The 16932-nt window shown below is 46.6% G+C and overlaps 1 protein-coding gene and 1 long non-coding RNA gene across 16 annotated transcripts in view; one reads left to right on the top strand and one right to left on the bottom strand.

Annotated features, from left to right (window-relative positions):
- The window catches only part of LOC116536008, a 14698-nt gene extending 3485 nt beyond the window's left edge, over window positions 1-11213 (bottom strand). Inside the window, exons 1-2 of the long non-coding RNA XR_004262431.1 lie at window positions 11041-11213; window positions 7389-7392 (exon numbers count right to left, since the gene is read on the bottom strand). This is a non-coding gene — a long non-coding RNA (uncharacterized LOC116536008). The remainder of the gene's footprint in view (window positions 1-7388; window positions 7393-11040) is intronic.
- RAPGEF1 (Rap guanine nucleotide exchange factor 1) overlaps window positions 1-16932 on the top strand; it is a 154138-nt gene that overhangs the window by 2921 nt on the left and 134285 nt on the right. The window lies entirely within an intron of this gene.

Below are 16932 nucleotides of genomic sequence, written 5' to 3'. Positions count from 1 at the left end.
AGCTGGGATTACAGGCATGCGCCACCATGCCCAGCTAATTTTTTGTATTTTTAGTAGAGACGGGGTTTCACCATGTTGACCAGGATGGTCTCGATCTCTTGACCTCGTGATCCACCCGCCTCAGCCTCCCAAAGTGCTGGGATTACAGGCGTGAGCCACCGCGCCCGGCTTCTGTTGGAGTTTTTTATTTTATTTTTATTTTTATTTTTATTTTTTGAGACGGAGTTTCGCTCTTGTTACCCAGGCTGGAGTGCAATGGCGCGATCTTGGCTCACTGCAACCTCCGCCTCCTGGGTTCAGGCAATTCTCCTGCCTCAGCCTCCTGAGTAGCTAGGATTACAGGCACGTGCCACCATGCCCAGCTAATTTTTTGTATTTTTAGTAGAGATGGGGTTTCACCATGTTGACCAGGATGGTCTCGATCTCTTGACCTCGTGATCCACCCGCCTCAGCCTCCCACAGTGCTGGGATTACAGGCTTGAGCCACCGCGCCCGGCTGTTGGAGTTTTTTAAATGGACCTCCCACGATTAAATCTCCAGAGGAATATTTGATTCAGAGGGGAGGCCCTTAGGTGAAGTGGTGACAGAGCCTGACACCTGGCAAACAATTGTTGTGATTAGAGTTTGACTGTCTTCTGTTATCTCAAAGCAACAGAAATGTTGCTTAAATATGTTCATAATCTTTTCTCCCTGAAAGTAGAAGGACCACGTTTTTAGTTCTCAGAGCTTAAGGCATCCAAGATTTTTTGGGTGAGCAGGAAACTCCTTCACATCCTGTATGGCATGCGGGTCCAGCATGTTCCTAACCCCGCCCCCTTGCCTTGGCTGATGCCTCCTTGGTGTGCAGGGCTCTCCTTAGCCCCTGGGGGAAATCTTTTGAGTCATTGCTGCTTTTTGGGTTGGGTGTGCTCTTTCTCATGCAGCAGTGCCTGGCTGGGGCAGGCCCTTGAGAGGTTCATCCATACCTATGTACATCCTCAGAGGACACACCAGGTCATAGGCCTCACGTTCCATGGTCCCAAGTGCCATGGGGAATCAAGACAGTCTGGGCCAGAGGGTGGCACAGGGACAACCTGCTGGGCTGGTGGGGGCCTGTCAAGTGAGGCCTGGTGGAGAAGGGTTGAATTTGGAGGCCAGGAAGAAGCTGGGGTGCCGGGGAGGCTTTTCTAAACTCCACAGCGCTTCAAGAGATGATGAGGTGGGGAATAGAACAGAGCTGGGTAGATTAGGGAGCGCCCGGAATGAGCTTGTAAGCAGGCCTGCCCAGAAGAGGCTCTTCCCTAGGAGCTGAGAGGGACTTGTTCTGGAAGACCAATGGGAGATGGATGCAACTGTTTGGAGGCTGCGTTGGAGAACAGATGAACATGGTTCTGCTTGTGCAAGCAGTCCTGTGCTTCTGTTTGCTCACGTGTTTTTCAGTAAAGACATTGAGTGAGGAGAATTGATACCCTCATGTTTCTGGAGCTTACATGCAGACTGGCAGCTGCGGGCTGGATTCAGTCCACAGATATATTGGGTTGGACCTGCTTGTGTTCTTGAGGAAAAAATAAAAAGAATCGATGGTCAATATTGAAAAATCAGGAAGTTACTAAAAAATCTCAAAAACCAGGTTCCTGGTTCCCTTGAAAAATGAGACTCTCTGGTAACCCTGAGCCCTTGTTCCTGCCTACAAGGCAGCTATGGGCAGGAGTCAGGTGGCGGCCACTCCCACAGAGCCCCTCACCACTCCCACAGCCAGCCACACCTCCGACTGCCTACTTGGACTTTTGACCTTTGTGTTTGCGTCCCCTCCTCGGAGAAATGATTCATGTTTGTATGTTTTTATCTGGACTTGAAAACCTTTGCCCCATCCCTTCATTGACTCATTACTCCATCCCTCATTCATCAGGGATTGAGCACCGGCTCCGTCGGGCTCCATTCAAGGCTCTGGGAACTCAGTGGTGAACTCAGCAGATGTCCTGCTGCCTGCCCTGAATACAGGCATCCTCTGTGTGTCACAGGGTGGGCAGGAAGGTTGCCAGAGATCAGATTTGTAGTGGGGAGGGATGGTCAGGAAACTCCTGTGCTCCTGTGACAAGATGGAATTTAAGGTGAGAGGCAGACTATGGCTTCAATTAGCTGGGCACAGGCAGTGGGGTAGGGAGTCTCCTGGGGTGGGAGCAGACTGAGACCGCCTCAGCTGGAGGGAAGAAGGTCCTTGGACTGCAAGCGTCAGTCAGTTGCTCATTCCTTTCTTCCATCAGTGGCTTCACTTATCACGTGCTTCATGGAGCAACCTCCTGAGGGCCTTTAGTTGTTCTAGTTCTTGGGACACAGCAAAGATCCCTGCCTCCTGGGCCATACCTTGTAACTGGGCCTACCATAAATTAAGCAGTTTTGTATATACATTTTTAAAGTCCCTTGCCTCTCTCTCTGTGCTCCCAGCAAATCCCAGGCTGTCTGGGAGTTTCATCATTTGCCGGACCCTCCTGCCAGCACTGTAGCTCCCACCACCTTGGAGCAGTTCACTGGGGCTGGTAAAGTGGCTGCAGGCTAGCCCAGCACGCTACCTGAAGACAGAATAAATATGGTGTCTCACACTCAGTGTGCTGTGGGTTCAAATGTGTGAAGCTGCTTTTATTGTAAATTGAAATTTACAATGACTGCATTCGTAGTAACATTTTTGTCATGATGTATTTTCTCAGAACAGATACTAAGAGTACAAGTCCTGTCATGTGGGGCTGCACATTTTTGTGGCCTAAGAAAGAGGTCCTCTTAGATTGGCAGTCACTGTATTTCAATCAATTTTAAACTCTTCAAATTTGTACTTCCTTTTCCCCCCATAGTTAGGAATTTTTGTGGTCAGAGTGTACTCAGTCAAGCAGTGCAGCACTTTGATGGCACCTGCTCCTCCTCCTTTTGCTCACCTGTTTTAACACTTACTGAATACCTCCTCATTGGCAAACACCAACTGATGCCTTGTGGCAGGGAGCCAGCCTCCTGTCCCTGGAGGCCACAGTCCAGGGATAGAATCAAAACAATCTTGAACGTTTCTGCAATTTCCAGTGGTTTTCAGAATGCATTTATAGACTACCTCATTTGATTTCATCCACATGACAGCCCGGGGGTGAGGGCAGGGGTGAGTATCCCTCTTTTACCACTGACGGCAGCTAAGGCCCAGGGAAATTTAGTTGCTTGACCAAGGTCACGCCCTAGAGAAGTGGAATGGGGAACCGGCCCCCTTTCTTGCCTTTACAGAGCACTGGTTAAAACCTCCCTGGTTGCTGGAGACCCAGCAGCTTTCTGTCTTAATTAGTCTTCAGGCTTCTCAATCTCTATTCTGATCTTTGAAAAAAAGATATACCAGCTAAATTAAGGGAGGCCCACTACAGTCTTTAGGCTGCATGTGATACTCATAATGCTAATCATATTAACAGTGCTGGAGAGAGATAAGAAATAGCACTAACGCCAATTAAATGTGTTTTTAGAAAAAATCAACCACAGCAACCCCGAATGTTTCCTGGTCTCCAGAGCAGCTGTTGGCAGAGGCGGTTTGAATGGGATTCCTTGTAGCCAAGACACCTTGTAGGAGGTCTGCAGAGATGAGTCATGTGTGAGCTTGCAGAAAAATCATCTCCCAAAGTAGCCCAGATCAGAGATTGCCCTGAGTGCTAGGCTGGGTCTTACTTCAGTCCAGCTGAGCGTGTTCCCCGTAGCCAGGATAAGATCACACTCTGGAAAGAGGAGAGGCCTGACGGCCTGCTGCCTGCCCCACCCTGCAGCCGCCTCGCCGCCAGGTCAGGTGTTCCTCTGACTCGTGACCCATCTTGCCCCAAAGGCTGTTTTGTGAGTGAATAAATACAACCCACCATTTGTGAATTATTAAGGGATCTGTCATCCAGCAGGCCAGTCATCTTGGTTTCTGGTCATGTGTTTGAGACGGTCTGAGTTGTGTCCTTAGGTGATTCGTCCCCTTTCCTGGGGATTATTTTCTTTATCAGTGCCAGGAAGGAAGGAGTGGGACTCTCAAGTTAGTGCTCCTCTGTTTGTGTTTTTAGGCTCCAGACCCCCCGCCCCTTTTTTAAATTTTAAGTTCTAGAATACATGTGCTGAAAGTGCAGTTTTGTTACATAAGTATCACATGTGCCATGGTGGTTTGCTGCACCTATCAACCCATCATCTAGGTTTTAAGCGCATGCCTGACTACAGGCCCTTTTTTGTACACAAGAAGGCCATTAGGTAACCACCAATAGGGAAGCCACTTTGAGCGCAGTCCTTCCTGCTTAGCTGTGGCCCGAGATTCTTCCTTGGACCCTCCGCCCCAAACACAGTGTGAAAACCCACTTCCTGGATGCTCTCACAGGCTCTTCTACCAAAACCAACTTCCTCCGGGCTCTTTGTGCCTTCTCTTCCTCTAACAAAGAGTAAATTCCATGGAAATGCCCCAGATCAGTGCTTGAGTAGAATGTTTAACTCATTCAAAATTAAAGCCCTGATTTCCTTTCTGCAAGTTAAAAATCACCAAGTGTTAAACAGATCATTAGCTTAGTGAGGGAGTGTGCCTGACTACTACCGTGGTGCCATTACGGTGACCTGAACACAATAGGTGCTCGATAAATATTTACTAAAAGAATGAGTGAATCGAGTTAATATTATCATAGAACGAATTTCAGTTTCTGGTTCCATATCTCAGCTTATCTTTAGATGTAGCTTATTCTGGTTTTAAACAGCCAGTTAGGACGTTTCATGGTGTATTAATCGGACCAATATCTGATCAGTGGTGCTCAGTTAGTTGGGGGTTCTGTGTTAACGATATACCTTGGTCAGTGTTTTCCTGTAGTCCTCTGAAAATTAATGAGGTTAGGATCAAATTCCCAGAACACCGTTGGGAGAACACCAGGACACCATGAAGGCTAAGCCGTTGCTTGGCTCTGACACTGCATCTGTTGGTCAGTTGATGTTCTTTGAGCTTTCACTTACATGACTGCCTGGTTCTGTGGGACATGCAGGAGCAAAGCGCTCTTAGGCAATGCTCCTTTTGCCCTGTGTTTACAAACCACGTCATGTGCCAGTTCTGCTCAGCCTGACACCTATAATGAGCACCATCCCAGGAATCCCGGTCCCTACTTGTTATTTTTTTTTTTCAATTGGCCTTTGAATGTGATTTAGGATTAGCTTTCTGCAGCATTACTCTCTCTTCCTGGGATGACTGTGTGGTGTGTGCTGTCTGGGCCTGGGGCACTGGCTGTTGTGTGCCTCTGGCTGTTGTGTGCCTCTGACTGTTGTGTGCCTCTGGCTGTTGTGTGCCTCTGGCTCCCCCTTCCTTCTTTGTCAAGGGGCATGAGCAGTCTTTCTTGCTACTTCCCCCTCCTTCGTGAGCTAAGATACAGGGGAGAGGCTCACCCGAGTGTATTAGAAATCTGCTGTCTGCTGGTCACAATTCCTCTTTCTCCTGCTTTCTTCTTCCAGGCCGTAGTTTGAAAGACAAGTGACAATTCTTTGAACCCACGTCCCACCCTGCAGTCTAGACTGCTGCTTCCCAGAACACCATGACTCCTGTAACAGCTTAGACCTCTGTCCCCATCAGTCCCTTAGCAGCAGGCTTTCTCTTTGCTTTTCACTGGCTTGTTGGAACCACACAGTGACTTGACTGCATGTTAAGTTTTGTGCTCAGGCAATTCTGCAGTGTTTTTAAAGCGTAGAAATGGAGCACTGAGCACAGGATGCTGTGTGGTTTGCCCAGGGCTGGGTTCAGAGGCGTGGATTTCAGGCATTTGCCCTATAGCTTTTTAAAATTTGTGCCATTGGTGTGGACCTGACAGATGCAATTCCCAGCCACACACTATTGTTAAAAATGGAGCAGGAGGCCAGGCGCGGTGGCTCACGCCTGTAATCCCAGCACTTGGGGAGGCTGAGGTGGGCGGATCACCTGAGGTTGAGAGTTCGAGACCAGCCTGACCAACATGTAGAAACCCTATCTCTACTAAAAATACAAAATTAGCCAGGCGTGGTGGCGCATGCCTGTAATCCCAGCTCTTTGGGAGGCTGAGGCAGGAGAATTGCTTGAACCCAGGAGGTGGAGGCTGCGGTGATCCGAAATGGTGCCATTGCACTCCAGCCTGGGCAACAAGAGCGAAATTCTGTCTCAAAAAAGAAAAAAAAAATGGAGCCGGAGTGTGAGGCTGGCAATATTTGAGAGAAGGAAGGACATGGAATTTGAAGAGAGGGCAGCTGACATCCAGTGGAATGTGACCGTGTTACATAGCCACTTAGCTGACCCCAAACAAGCAAACAAACAGAGCCCCTGTTTGGAAACAGTGGTTGTATTTATTTGCTGGTTATCACATGCACCCATCCTCCGTCAAGTGATGGTTCTAAGTAAACAGATGGATGGTTGTGCATGAGGCATGGAATTGGCTGCTCGCAACCCCTCCTTTAATCATAAAAATAATAGCAGTAACTGATGTTCATTAGGCACTTACCACATTCTGTACCAGGCTCCTTTCTGTGCATTTTACACTAGTGGTTGCATTTAATCCTTACAATAGGAGAAAGGCACTGTTACTGTCCTCGTTCTACAGAGGAGGAAACTAAGACATAGAGCTTTTCTGGGAGATCTGAAAGAGTTAACATTTGCCCACAGTCATATACTGAGTTGGGGCAAAGTTAGGACTGAAGCCTATCTGACTATTCCCCATGCATCTATATTTTCATTGATTCTGATAGTATTCTCTTGGCTATGTGCCTTGGGTGAAAATGAGCGTCTGCATTTTCAGGGACCCCTCTGCCACAGAGATGGCTGCTGCACTAACAGGATACCCCATCATCCTGAGGGGTCCTTGGGAAGACTGTTCTCCTCCTGCTGTCCTGCTGGAGCTCACCGGTGGCTCCAGAAGCCTGGCTTCTGGCTTTGACCAGGGCAAATTGCTTATTTCTCTGAGCCTCAGGTGCCTTTGTTGTAACTTGGTGGCGTGGATCAACCCACCCCAGAGCCCTTTCTAATGCAGGTTCTTTGTGAGTCTAGACTGAAGTATGTGGGGTGGACATATTAAGGGTTATTTTGTTGATGGTTTTTAATGACAGTAAATGTTGGACAGCACTTTACTCATCATCAGAATAGCTTTTGAAACACTTTTGTACACAGTTTCTTTGTTGTTTTGGGCTTTGCTAATTTATTTCTTATCATAAGGTATTGGAGTTGCACAAGACTTTTCCCGGATGAGGACAATGGCAGCTCACATGTATTATTTTCTGTGTGCCAGATACGTGTATGATTTAATTAATTCTGTTCTTATAAAGGGTCAGCAGTGGCAGGTATCGTGCCCATTTGACAGTTGAGGGAAGAGAGGCAGCGAGAGGGAAGTGACTCGCAGGGTTGGGTGGTGCCTTGCTGAGAACTGGAGTTTCACTTCCCTTCCCTTCCTGGGGTCTAGGGCTGACTCCGCAGTACCACCACTGCCTTGGAATGTACTCTGGGGTTCCCCTGGGGCTTTCCAGCCTCTGGGCAGGACTGTTGAGGTAGCACCACATCTGTCTGCAGATTTACAAAGAAGCCTCTGGTTTCTCCATTATTAAAGTGGCTTAAAAAGTACATTTGCTGAAAATATCGCATGAGAATCTGCTTTGGAGAAACCTTTCACAGATGGCACAACAGTGGGAAGTGGCTCCTAGAAGTTAAAACAGTTCCGTCCACCCACCCAACCACCCACCCAACATTGGCTGTCACTGAGTGTCAAGCAGCCTGCCAGGGCAGGAGAGGGTACTGAGAGGGCTGAGGCATCAGTGCCCTTGGGGAGCTGACAGTCAGCCACCACCTGTGTTGTATACAGGAAACTGTTGATCTTGGCTCTCACACCCTCACCCATGTTAGAGGTGGCATGAGGCTGAGCTGGGAGGTGGGAGACCTGCCTCATGGCCCCCAGGTCTGGTCCAACCCTGTCTCTCCACCTGTGCAGTGAGCCAGTACAGAGCAGTGACTGAGCTCCTGTGCTTAGGGTCCTCTAGCGGTGGCTTTAGCTATCAGTCCTCCTGTGTCATTGTTGTGGCATCTTGGGCATGTCACCCTGTCTTGTCTAAGCCTCAGTTCCTTATCTGTAAAATGGCGAAAATCCAAACAGCACCCACCTTATGGTATTGAGGCAGAATTAAATGAGATGATGTACATAAAGCACTTTATCAGAGTCAGGACACACAAGTGTTCGATAAACCTTAGCTTTTGTTCTGTCCTCAGGTCTCCTTCTGCTCTAAAGTGACCATTTCTTTGAAAATGGTTAATCTGGTAACTAAAATTCAAACCTCAGCACTCAGAAAAGGGGAGGTCCCTGGCTATTGAGGTATTTCCTTTTAGGCTGATTTGTTCTCTCTCTCTCTCTCTCTCTCTCTCTCTCTCTAAGAAGGCTGAAGTCCAGGGAGAAGGTTTTTACAATTAAGTAATAAACGTTTGAAGAGATCACTCATAGGAAGAGTAGAGGGCAGTTCATTTCAGCTATATGTGTCCCAGTGCATGCAGGTAGATCAGGAGGCCCTGATTTTAATTTGAGTCTCTCTGGAAGGAATGGGCCTGTGCTTGCAGCCTGTCGTGTATGTCAGAGCCACAGCAGGGCTGATCCACCAACAGGAATATTTTTGGACCTGTCCCAAGAGACACCTCCCCAGTTTCTCCTTGCAGGGTGACTCTTGGGGATTAATTAAATCATTTCCATTCAGCTCTGGAGGTGAAATGATCACAGGATTGCTTTTGTGACAGTTAAAACACCATAAGACATTCAAGGTCCTTGTGTATAAGTAACTTACAAATTGCATTGAGCGCTGCAAGCAGGGCATTTTGTACCCTTTATTTTTCTTCGTTGATTAACTTTCACAGTTAAGATAAATTCAGACATCCTGTTGTGGTGTTCTGAGTCTTCCTTAACCCCTGCTCCCCTGGGAATTTCTGATACGTGAAAGTAAATGTGTGTAGTCTCCTTGCAAATTTGTCAGTGCAGCCAGCATGAAGCACAGTGCTATTTTGCAGAGACCAAAGCCCAGTCAACCCTTTTCACTTTCTGTAGTCATTTGGTCCTGGAGCTACACAACCTCCCAATTAGCATAACCACACTAATTTGTGCTTCTGCCTCAGCTTGTCAAGAGTGCCTTACAAATATTAATTCTCTGAGCTCATCAGAAAACCAAAGGCACAGATCAAAAGCGTGCTTTTCTGCATGATCTGTCCTTGTTTTTTCTGTTCACGAGGAGCTTTCTCTATTAATTACCCTAAGTATGCAAGGTTATAGAATGAAGCTTTTATATTTGAACAAGATAAGAATTGGGCTAAGGACCTGGATTACAGGGACTTGGGCTAGGGATTGCCCATGCTGCAGGGTACCAAGTACCCTGGCCTCATCTTGGCAGGAGAAATGCATTTACTGCTGGAGGAAATTCTGTAGGCGAAAGTCATGGGGAGCATGTGAGTCATGATCTCCCCAAATGCTTGGACCTGTGGCATCTTTGGGCAATGAAGAGGGAACCAGCTTGGCACTGCCACAGAAATACCGTGTCCCCTGGGGCAAGCCAGGATTCCTTCCTGGACCTCTGAACCCCTCTCCATAATTTGAGGGCCTTGAACTGGAACAGAGGTTCCTGAGCTTTTTCAGATCATAGGTCTCCCAAGAGTCTGATGGAAGCTCTGTGGACCTTGTCCCCAGGGAGAAAGATTCATTATGTATGGACATGTTTCTGCCAAGCCGTAAATTCCCACTACTGCGTGATAAATGAGAATTTGCAAATACCCGGGGTCTTGGAAAGATCAAATAGAATTTTTGTTGTCTGAACAATCAGGACTTAGTTCAGTCAGATCTGAGCCCGAGTGATAGTAATTGTGCATTCCCGGAGTCTGGTGAGGATTCTGTGAAATGCGGCTTGTTAGTTGCTGAGTATAATGCCTGCATGGATAAAAGGTGAACCTTCCCCTTATGGGTGAGGTTTAAAAATTTACATAGAGTAAAATTGATGTTTTGGGGATATATAGTTCTATTTTTTATTTGTAATTTGTGATGGGGTCACACTGTCACCCAGGCTAGAGTGCAGGGTGCAGCCACAGCTCACTACAGCCTCGACCTCCTGAGCCCAAGTAGTCTTCCCACTCAGCCGCTTGAGTAGCTGGGACTTAGGTGCACACCACCATGACCTGTTCATTTTAAAAATTTATTTTCATAGAGACAAGATCTCCCTATGTTTTCCAGGCTAGTGGGGTATAAAGGTTTGCGCATTTTAATACATGTAGATTTGTGTAACCACTGCTACATTCAGAATACAGGCCAATTCCATCACTCTAGGGAAAAAAGCCTCCCTGCTGCCCCTTTGTAGTCATACCCTTCTCCCACCCTGGCAGCATGGATCTGCTTGCTTGCTTGCTTTTTTTTTTTTCTTGAGACGGAGTCTTGCTCTGTTGCCCAGGCTGGAGTGCAGCAGCGCCATCTCGGCCCATTGCAACCTCCCCTTCCCAGGCTGAAGCAATTCTCCTGCTTCAGCCTCCCAAGCTGGGATTACAGGCACCTGCCACCACCCCCTGGCTTATTTTTGTATTTTTAGTAGAGACGGGGTTCCACCATGCTGACCAGGCTGGTCTTGAATGCCTGACCCCAAGTGATCTGCCCACCTCAGCCTCCCAAAGTGCTGGGATTACAGATATGAGTCACCATGCCCGACCAGCATTGATCTGTTTTCTATCTATACCTATAGATTTGCATCTTCCAGAATACCATGTACATAGAACCATAGAATATATGTGATTGGCCTTTTTACTCTGTACTGACTTTTTTGAGATTCATCAAGTTGTTCTTTTGATCACTGGTTCATTCCTTTCTATTGCTAAGTAGTACTCTATTGCATGGACATTAACTGCTTATCTGCATGAGAAATTGACCTTGGCTAACTGTATGTCTGTTTGCTAGAAATAGACAAAGATGGCACAGGACCAACAAAAAACAATTCAATTTTTAAAACGGGCAAAGGACTTGAATAAGCATTTCTCCAAAGGAGATATACAAATGGCTAATAAACATGTCAAAATGTACTCAACACCACTGATCACTAGGGAAGTGCCAGTCAAAACTATAGACAGAGCTGAGCGCAGTGGTGCATGCCTGCAGTCCCAGCCACTCGGAAGGCTGACGTGGGAGGACTGCTTTAGCCTGCAAGGCCAAGACTGCAGTGAGCTCTGATTGCATTGCTGCACTCTGGCCTGGGTGACAGAGTGAAACCCCAAAAAAGAAAATTAGCCAGGCACAGTGGTGCAAGCCTGCAGTTCCAGCTACTTGGGAGACTGAAACAGGAGGATTGCTTGAGCCCAGGAGTTCTGGGCTGTAGTGCACTGTGCCTACTGGGTATCTGTACTAAGCTCAGCACCAATATGGTGACCTCTGGGACTACCAAGTTGCTTAACAAGGGGTGAACTGGCACAGTCTAGAAGTGGAATAGGTCAAAACTCCTGTGCTGATCAGCAGTGGGATCACACCTGTGAATAGCTACTGCACTACGGCCTGGGCAAAATAATGAGACCCCATCTCGTTCATTCACATATGCATATAAACATACCTAAGTACTTAACCTACCTACCGCAGGGAGATACCACCTCACACCCATGAGGATGGCTGTTTTCAAAAACAGAAAATAGAGCTTGCAGATAGCTGAGCAGGTGGAGGCTCCTGAAGGTGGCACACCCAGGGAGGGCTTGGAAGCTCCGCATCGCTTCTCACAGGGCCTGCCCAGTGCGTCTCTTCATCTGTGTCATTTGTAATATCCTTTATAATAAATGAGTAAGCACAAGGCACATGGAATTAACAGACTGTGGCTGCTGTTTTTAAACCGGGTTGGCCAATATCTGTGTGTCTCTTCAGAGGATGGGCTGTCTTTCTGCAACAAGGGAGAACAGAATCACAAGATCTTTTGAAAGGACCTCGATATTTCCTGTGGCAGATTTCAGTATTGCTGGTCAGAACTGATTTTATCCATCAGGGTTGCTATGGGCTTTCCTAATTATCTTTAGTCTTCCTTGGATTTACCAGGCCATGGATGCTGAAAATAATAATCCTGGTGTTTTAGGAGAGGAGTGGTCTTTTTTCCCCATGAACCCTCTGGGCAGTCTGCTACTTTGTATGTATATATGGCCTTCCTGAAAGCATGTGTGAAAACTGAATATCAAACCCATATCTTAATAATACACTCTCACTGGACACTCACTCAACTGGACACTCACACAGTCGGATGAGTTATCTGAGTAAGGATGAAGATCTATACTTTTGGCATGTCCGCTGAACTCTGTCTTCTCTCGGCAGTAGGATTTTATGAAACTTATGTTTTTCACTCATATCAGCTATTCCATTTTCTCACTTCCGCTACTTTTTATAAAATATTAATGGCAAAAATATAACAAAGCAGTCAGACTCTTTCCACAACAATAATCACTGCCACCACAACAAAAACACCCCACAGAAAATAAGCATTGTTGAGGATGTGGGGAAATCTGAACACTTGTGCACTATTGGCAGGACGGTAAAATGGTGCAGACTCTGTGGAAAACAGATGGCATCTCGCCAAAAAACTAAAAATAGAATTACCACATGATCCAGCGAAGTACATCCCTACGGGTGTATATGCAAAAGAAGTGAAAGCAGGGTCTGGAGGGGATGTTCCTGCACCATCTTTGTAGCAGCATCATTCACAGCAGCCAAAAGATGGAAGCGACTCAGGTGTCCATGGATGGGTGAATGGATAAAGAAAACGTGGTCTATTCATACATGGAATATTATTCAGCCTTAAAAAGGAAGGGTGTTCTAACTTATGTTCCAACGTGGATGGACCTTGAGGACATTATTCTAAGTAAAATAAGCCAGTCACAAAAAGACTGATTGATTTCAGACCAGATGATTTCACTAGATAGTGAGGTGTGTACACTAGACAAAATTATAGCAACTGAAAGGCGCTGAGGTGGCTGCCAGGGGCTGTGTGGAGCGAGTAATGGAGACTGTTTCAGTTTTGTATGGTGGGAAAGTTCTGCAGATGGCTGCTGCTGCTGCTGGTGGCACATTATGAATGTTACTTATTACCACTGAAGTGTACACTTTAAAATGATTACGATGGCAAGTCTTATATTATGGTATTTTACCATAATTTTAAGAATTTTCTGTGGATTCCAAATATTTTTCAGTGTTTATATAATTACATTATTTAATCTTAAGTATATTTTTAAAATTTTTGTTTATTTATTTGAGATGGAGTCTCACTCTGTTACCCAGTCTGGAGTGCAGTGGTGTGATCTTGGCTTGCTGCAGCCTCTGTCTCCCGGGTTCAAGTGATTCTCCTGCCTGAGCCTCCTGAGTAGCTGGGGCTATAGGCATGCACCACCATGCCTGGCTAGTTTTTGTATTTTTAGTAGAGATGGGGTTTAACTATGTTGATCAGGCTGGTCTTGAACTCCTGACGTCCAGTGATCTGCCAGCCTCAGCTGCCCAAAGTGCTGGTATTACAGGCATGAGCCACCATGCCTGCCCCCCGCTTTTTTTCATAGAGATATCGTTTTGCTCTATTATCCAGTCTGGAGTGCAGCAGTATGATCATGGGTCACTGCAGCCTCAAACTCCCGGGCTCAAGGAATCCTCCCACCTCAGCCTCCCAAAGTGCTGAGATTACAGGTGGGAGCTGCTGCACCCAGCCCATGAAGCTTTTAATCCAGGGCAGATCTCACACCTATGGATGGGGACCCAGTCATCTTGGACCTGGGCTTTTCAGCTGTGCTGGGTCCCTGCTGTCCCCTGGCAAGCTTCCATTCCCATCAGGGGCTGATGGAAGTCCCTGGGAGCCTAAACGTCTAGTTGAGGTCCAGCCCCTGGTGGTGATGTAGCTTGGCACATAGTTAGTGCTTGGCTCATGTCACTGTTAGTAAAGACTCTCAGGCTCTGCCGTGGCTTCCCTCTGAGGACTCTGCCTGGATCCATCAGCGGCACTTACTCTCTCTGAGTTGACAACACAGATGGCACTTACTCCAGCGCTGTTTGGCAGGATTCCAGGCTATCGCCACATTCTTGAGAAGGTATCACTGGCTTGGGGGAAGGGAAAAGAGAGGATGATCTAGGCAAAAGCAAGGTCAAGTCCCTCTCTGAGAATTTTCCAGCCTGATAGGCCCTGTTAGGTGGTATGGTGCCGCTGTGTGAGTGGGAGTGCCACCTGGAGATGGCCGTGATAGGGTCGCTGTTCCCACGGTGTCATTAACACGTCTCTGTACGAATCTGGGTGATAACCAATTACCTTGGGGTTTTTTGACGCTAAGGTATCAACACATGTAAGACGTGTTATTGATTTAATGTCTCTCGGGAAACAAAGGAGAAAATACATTAGTGGGTGGATTATGAAACACAGCTTGATTTCAAAACTGAAGCTGTGAAAAACTACAGTACCCAACAGAGAATGATTTTGAGACCCTTGGCGGATACCAAAATCCACAGATGCTCAAGTCCCTGATACAAAATGGCATAGTACTTGCAGATAACCTATGCACCTCCTCCTGTATACTTTAAATTATCTCTAGATTACTTGCAATGCCTAATACAGTGTAACTGCTACATAAATAGGTGCTATATCATCTTATTTAGGGCATACTGACAAGAAAAAAGTCTGTACCTGTTTAGTTATAGACACAACCATCCATTTTTTTTTCCGAGTATTTTCAGTCGGTCGGTTGAATCCACAGATGCAGAACCCGTGGCTACAGAGGGCCAACTGTATGTGACTCAGAATCAGGGAGACACAGTATGAGCCACTGACTCATCTTCGAGCTGATTTCTTAGGCACCTGCTATGTACAGTCAGTGGCAATAGATGCTTGGAACATGGATAAAGAAGTCAGGGCTCCTGCCCTCATGGAGCTCGATGTGACTGGGTCCAAGTACACCCCTCCAGACGAGACTTAGCCATTGACTAAAGGGTTGGACTCTGGACTTTTGCTTGTCAATGCACCTCTATTCTGGCCTCTCAGTTAGATATCTGGACACCAGAGGAAAATTACTCTGAGGATCACTGAGCTGACAGAGCGCGTGACAGATGGAGTGATGATCACACTTCCCGGCCTCCGCCTGTTGTCCTGGCATCATTATTAATAGAGCCCTCCCTGGTTTGGATGAGAAAACACTGAGGGGGAGTGATCATTGATATCTATCACGTTCCACAAATCTGCATTGGAGAGGGTCTGGGTTTGCATAGAGAGAGCTGCCTCAGGTCCACAGCCTGTTCTAACGCGGGTCAAGCCCATGGAGTCTGCGGGAGGGTCAGTGGGGTTTGGCTGGAGCTCCGTTCTCCCACAGGCATCTGCTACTTGGCATGTTCCAATCACTCAGCTCCCAGAAGCATCAAAATCTGGGATGGTTTGGTTCAAGAAACATAAACATGCACATACAGCAACCAGAGCACAGTTTTATCCTAAGGTAAAAATCAGATCAACCAAATTCAAATTGGCATTTTTTGGAATGGGTGGAAAGGATATTAGTATTTTTAAGTTTTATAGAGAAAATTGGAAAATAATTATATAGGGATATTAGTCTTGGTTAACTTGGACAGATTTTTTTTTTTTTCTGTTGCTATGGAAAAGATACAGGCATAGGATTTTTCTAAGAAGTTTCATTTTTTATGCAAGTGATATACTGTGGAAGGAGGTTAAAGGAAACACCCAGAAAGACAGGTAGGAAGCTTTATGTTTGTCACAGATTGATCACTTGCGACCTGTGATGTTGGCAGGTGTTGCTGACAGGGTCATCAGGGGCCAGATGGTCACTGTCCTGAGGACCTGCCAGGTACCCAGAATGCTGCCTGCCTGTTTGGTAGCTCTCAGTCATTAGCACCTGGAGGTTGCTGGGCTCCAGTACCTGGTTTCTGATTCAGCAGGTCTGTGGTTGGGCTAAGAATGGGCATCTCTAGCAAGTTCCCAGGTGACACTGCTGGTGGAGGTGGGGGGTATCTTTGGAACCACCACTCAAAGTCTGGAGAGGAATTGGAAGGGTCGTACAGACTTGACCTATCAGATAAAAGGTTGCCCTTATAATGATGTTGATGACGACGACGTTAACAAAAAATTTCTGTGCATTAATGATAGGTGCTCTGCTACATGTATTTAATCCTCCCAGCAGCACTGGAAGGAGGTAACAGTGGCCTCATTTTACAGATGAGAAAACTAAGGCCTAAGGCTAGGCATGGTGGCTCACACCTGTAATCCCAGCACTTTGGGAAGCCGAGGCAGGCAGATCACCTGAGATTAGGAGTTTGAGACCAGCTTGGCCAATACGGTGAAACCTTGTCTCTACTAAAAATACAAAAATTAGCTGGGTGTGGTGGCCCATGCCTGTAGTTTAGCTACAAGGGAGGCTGAGGTGGGAGAATCACTTGAACCCAGGAGGCAGAGGTTGCAGTGAGCCAAGATCACACCACTGCACTTCAGCCTGGGGGACAGAGTAAGACTCTTGTCTCAAAAAAAAAAAAAAGGAAAGAAGAAAATATAGATGCATGGGGAATAGTCAGATGGACTATTCCCCTAACTGCCCCAACTCAGTATATGACTATGTGCAAATTTTAACTCTTTTAGATATCAAAGAAATGCTGTGTCTTAGTTTTCTCCTCTGTGGAATGAGTACAGTAACAGTACCTTTCTCTTATTGTGAGGATTTAATGCAACCACAAGTGTAAAATACACGGAAGGGAGCCTGGTACCGCACATGCAAAGTACCTAATGAACATCAGCTACTACTGTCTCTCTGGGCAACAGAGCGAGACTTTGTCTCAGAAAATAAAAAAAGAAAAGGCCCTGAAAGGTTTATGTGACTTATCCATCCAGGTTGAAGAGCTAGGTTAGGAGAGCTACGTTGAAGTCACTGCCCAGTATTGAAACAAACACTTTTCAAATGGAGAAGTAGCTTAATAATATTCCCAAAAA

This window comes from Sapajus apella, unplaced genomic scaffold (genome assembly GCF_009761245.1).
Source record: "Sapajus apella isolate SASKATOON/1434 unplaced genomic scaffold, GSC_monkey_1.0 scaffold97, whole genome shotgun sequence".
In the NCBI taxonomy this organism is placed as follows: Eukaryota; Metazoa; Chordata; class Mammalia; order Primates; family Cebidae; genus Sapajus; species Sapajus apella.
The sequence above is the reverse complement of the archived record's forward strand: the minus strand, read 5'-3'. Positions and strand labels throughout refer to the sequence as shown.